Here is a 5213-nt window from a genome sequence, read left to right on the forward strand (position 1 = left end):
TCCCCTATTTTTTTTCCAAAACATGAACTTTGTACAGTCCTGTCTCCAAACCTTACTCTCACCCAGAGGTAATTATATCCCCCCAGGCTCCCAGCATGGGCAATTAGAATCCTCTCCTGAGGCTTTGGGGAATGACTTTATACCCATTTCTAGGGTGGGAACAATGTTAAACATGCCAAACGTGCCGCACTTTCAGTTTCATTGCAATTTTACAGTTGATTTTCTAAAATAGATTAGAGACAGGACTCTCAAGGACTTACAGGTGGCCCATTGTGCCAACACTCCCCCAAGCACACTGCTTCTCCTCTCAGTCCCATAAATCATACGGAAACAAGCAGTAGGGAGAACACACACTTCACGTGGCTGGCTTCCTCCCAGTGGCTGGGCTCCAAGTCAAAGTAACCTAGTTTGCAGAGAATGGCATGCATTTTTCCCGAGAGATCATCATCTTGGTACGTTCTGATGAAGCCATGCACAAGATGATAACATGGAGAATAAATTGTACAAAACCAAGGCCAGCCTATTGGTTTATTTTCAGTAGGGCATGGATGAAACAAAAAAGCAAAAAACAAAAAAAAAAAAAAAGAAAAAAGAAAAACCCTTATCAACGGCAGCCAGCTATGTTTAAAAATAAACTTGAGGTTGATTTGTAAAGAAACAAAACAAACATTGAAAAATTAGTAAGATGGTAGACCCCTTGCTCCGCTCTCTGGCTTTTAGCAGAAACACCTCCAGTATCGAAGATAAGACTTGAAGGGAAGGCTGTGGTGAGCTACATGTACTGGGCAGCTTCTAAGGAATTAAAGGACCCCTCCAACTCCAGTCAATGCATTCAAAGGGAAATGTTTTGTTTTGGTTTTTGTTTTTTAATCAACTAACACATTTAGGACTTGATATTTTTCAGAGAACAATTAGAGATATGTTTCAGAGAACACACACACACAATTTTTCTGCTTTGAATTACATTTTAACAGGAGTACAAGCAAATGCAAATTAAATGTATGCATATTTATGCTTTTCCTGGCTGGGTGATGAGGCCACCTTTAGTGTCTGCCTTTATTTACCAGAACAAAATCATCCTGCATTTGTTCTTATTCAAACAAGTCCTTTTTCTTCAAGGCCTGGAACAAAGTATTAATTATGAATCTGCTGATGCATTTTAGTCAAGAGAACGACAGCACACAGATGAGAACGGGCACTTATCCTCTCTGTGACGGCACCAAGTCAGACAATAATATTTACAAACACAAATAGGGAAATAAAAATATACCTGCTCCCAAAATTACTGGCAAACAAGTTTCCGGCAAACCTCTACAGTTCCTAAAAGTCAAAACCGCACCCTCACTGTAAGTACTGCAACAACTTTGAAAACAAACCTCCGTTAGCTCTGGCCTTGGACCAGTATCCGTGTGACCATGAGCCAGTCTGTTTGCCTCCCAACTCTTCAGCTCTCTTACCTGTAAATGGCGCATCTCTAGACAAGTTATTAATGGCATCAGAAGGAAATGTATCCCAACCCCTCGTGGACAGCAAGATCCATTAGCAGTACACAAGAACCGCTGTTTGTGTTGTCTCGTTCTCCCACACGTAAAACAAACCAAAGTAAAACACGTTTCTGTGTATAGGGAGGAGTGGAAAGAGAAGAGAGTTTTTAAAGGGAACAGAAAGTAGGTTGGTTTCACTAATTAGGTTCCTCTTCCAAAAACCACGAGGCAGTGTTAAGTGTACCTCAGCACCCCTGAGTAAAAGCTAGTGATGGTTAGCTTCTCGGACTCTAGACCTGCTCTTTCCTACAATGCCACAGGGATGTATCCTTTAGCCATCTATACATTACTGATGAGAGGTGGAAGGGCATGAGGAAGAGACAACTGTTTACCATGATGAACTCAGGAAACAACATGGGTGATCAACAGTGGGCACCTGGACCTGCACTTCAGAAGGCGCAACTCACCTCTCACAGGGAAATCGCCTCCTGTGCTGGGGACTTAAACGCGAGGAGCTGTCTATTTTATAATAGCATGCTGTCCTTATAAATGAGTTCATAATTCATTACTTTAACAGTCGTGGGGAGGGGGTTATTTACTATACGAAAAACACAACACTTTAAAAAAAAACGTGCACTAACAATCCCAACTCTTTTTTTTTTTTTTTGGTTCTTTTTTTTCGGAGCTGGGGACCGAACCCAGGGCCTTGCGCTTCCTACGTAAGCGCTCTACCACTGAGCTAAATCCCCAGCCCCAACAATCCCAACTCTTATCTGAGAGAACTTTAACCTGAAAACTTCAAAGAGAAGCACTGCACACCTCGGCGTTACTCGAGCACACCTGCAGTCTGCTTTCCCTCCATCAAGTTGTACACCGTGGAAACTGTCGAAGTCAGAAAAAGGAAACTGAAGCTGGAATCAATAATTAGCTAACCCCCTTGGCTGATACAGAGAAGACGGTTTTCTCCTAAAGGAAGCAATACCACATTGCTAGACACCACAGGATGCTAAAGCTGGCAGAAGAAACACAATTCCGTCGGTGCCCTTTTTTGTTGTTGTTTCCTATGGGGAAGATTTGAGGCTTGGAGGTGGTGTGTGAACTGGCACAAAGGCTGTGTCGAAGCTAAAGCCCAGTTCACCAACCAGCGCGCTGAACAGAATGACCTCATCTAATCAGAAGTGGGACAATGACAGAAAACACAAAGCAACAAACTGTCAGGCGATTAGATGAACTCTCTCCCTCTTGGGCCCTCCACTCAGAGGAGAAGTGATGCAAAACTCTCCTGATGGCCTGACCCTGCGTTTCCCCACATCTGCAAAATGTGAGCAGCAAATCACAAGGAGGCCGGACTGACCACCATGAGGAGAAGACAAGTTTGGTCCTCAAAGAAAAGAGGACTTCGAAAGTACAGAGCTGGCTCTGAGTGAGGAACAGCAAGCCTGGCTTTGCCTCTAAAGACCACTTGTCACTGTGATAAACCCCAGAACCCTGTAAACACCCCCCTGTAAACGTATGACCAGCATCTTTACCATGCCTTCCTCAGAAATGGTCAAAATAAGATGAGAATACGGGAAAGCATTTAAAAATTGCAAGATACTGATGCACGAGTTAGGTGGTAGGTAATTCTTTCAGTCCCTCCAGTTTTCTTAGTTTGGACAAAAATGCAATGTGGCTTTATCTGTAAGCACTGTACACAGCCAAGGATGGCTGCACTTCCCATCGGTCCTCAGGGATCTCCACCTCGGTACACAGAGCCGACCATTTCCTTCAGCTCAGAGATCACACAGGACACTTAAGGCTCAACCTTGAACTTGGTTGGGTAAGACTCTTTTTTTTTCTGGGAATTCTTTTCAGCGTGTAGCCCTCTGACAGAAGCTTCTGTGAACCTCATTTCCATCACACTGGAGTCTAAGGAAAACCAATCCTTGGACTTTGATCTACTCCAACAACTGCAAAAACACTACAGCCTCTGCACACAACATGAGGGAAGTCTCCCAGAAGAGAGGCAAAAGGGGCCCTCTACAGATAAGTTCAAGAGAACAGCTCCTGACTACTTCTTAGATCAAATTAAACAGGTCTCAGTCCTTATGGATCATTCATTTTACAGGGGGACCTCTACCAGGCTGAGAATGTCATTAAGGGGCAGCATCGGTTGGGGGGAGGGCAGTTACTTGCGAGTCAGCATGTGCTTTCTTTACATAGCATCACAATAAATAGCAGATCCTGTAGAAAGCCCTAATTTCAGTAGACACGAAGAAAAAAATTCACTGACCTACCCAAACAACTTCTCTGGTACAGGTTTCTATCCAAGCATGCTGTGCACCGCAAACAGCCGGCTTGAGAGGGTGGGGGTAAGAAATGAGAACATTCTCATCTGCATAGATGAGAGATAAGCAGACATTTGTTGTCTTCGGTTCTGATGACTCCTGGCACCAGAGTGGCAAATCCAACTCCAGCACTATCCCCATCCCCCCCCCCCCGCCCCCGCCCCCGCCCCCACCCCCTCCCACTCCAGATGTTGAAGCGCCACATTGACAGACCAGTGGAGACAGGGGACTGTAAAAGTCGGTGCCTATTTTCAGGCTGGAACTGTATTTCACCTGTTCCACCCGGCGCCAGAGCCAGAAACCACTAGAACACCGACTCGCGGAAGCCCCTCTGGACAACCCAGGGGCGCCTAACAAGTTCGCTGCTGTTAGTAGCAGGGGAGAAAGACTGGAGACCTCTCTTGCAGCAACCGAACTTAGCAGGTTCCCCAGAAAGAAGGGAGGGGTCTCTGCCTAAGTGAGCAGGAGGGATCACCCGGTGTCACTGCGGCCCTAGGGATCAGGGTAGCGAGCTGGTCGGTGCCCACGGGGACTGCGCAGCTGTGGCCCCCGAAGGAGCGAAGGTCTTGGTTTGACGACCACGGGCGCCCCCTCCATGTCACCCCCAGCACAACTCAGACAGGCAAAGTGGCAGGGTGGAGAGCAGGTCAGGTCCCAACAGAGCCACAGAGCCACAGAGCCTCAGGCGCGGCGGCAGAGAGGGTGTAGGCAGGGTTGCCGGGGACGCGCAGGAAACTTACCTCCTCCGGCCGGCGTGCTGGAGCCTTGGCGGCCGAGACCAGTTGCGCCACCGCGGGCAAGTTGTCGGGATGTCGTGGGTTCCCGGGTGGCTGCTGCAGGCGGGGCGGAGCTGGGGCAGCGGCCGGGGAAGGGGGGCGGGCAGGTGCCGGGCTCTGCCGCGGGGCCACACTGGGCTCGGACGCGCGGTGACGGGGACGCGCGGCTGCGAGTGTGCAATGCGCGCGCGCCGCGGCCGGTGTGCGTGTCCCCGCGTTCCCCTTCCCGCCGCTCCTCTGGCCGGCAGAACGGCAAGCGGACCACTAGGACCAGGCAGCCCCCGGCAGCGCGGCGAGGCGAGATCCGGGATGGAGGCCGAGGAGTGGTGGCACCCCGCAGCCTCGGGCCCCCGCACGGCGTGCCGGAGTCCGAGCGGGGCGGGCAGCGAGCAGGCTGCACGGCGGCCTCGACTCCCGGAGGCTGCAGGCCCCGCCCGCCGGCCGCCCAGGCTCTTCCCCTTTTCTCTCCACCCCCTGCTCTGTCCCGCACGCCCTGCAAGGAAGCCAGACCGGTTTGCAGCAGCCGAGCGGCCCGCAGTAGGACCTAACGATTGAGTCAGTGCGTGGGAGATTGTGCGTCCGGGCCGCTGCCCGCAGCCAGGACCCAGAGCAGGGTGAAGCGGCTC

At 50.0% G+C, this 5213-nt stretch overlaps 1 protein-coding gene across 1 annotated transcript in view; it reads right to left on the reverse strand.

The window, feature by feature from the left end:
* The window catches only part of Pip5k1b (phosphatidylinositol-4-phosphate 5-kinase type 1 beta), a 278257-nt gene extending 273266 nt beyond the window's left edge, over positions 1-4991 (reverse strand). The window contains exon 1 of the mRNA NM_001012743.1: positions 4552-4991. The gene's annotated coding sequence lies outside the window, so the exon portion shown is untranslated. The remainder of the gene's footprint in view (positions 1-4551) is intronic.
* Between the last annotated feature and the right edge of the window lie 222 nt (positions 4992-5213).

The sequence above is a fragment of the Rattus norvegicus genome, chromosome 1, assembly GCF_036323735.1.
Source record: "Rattus norvegicus strain BN/NHsdMcwi chromosome 1, GRCr8, whole genome shotgun sequence".
NCBI classification, from domain to species: domain Eukaryota; kingdom Metazoa; phylum Chordata; class Mammalia; order Rodentia; family Muridae; genus Rattus; species Rattus norvegicus.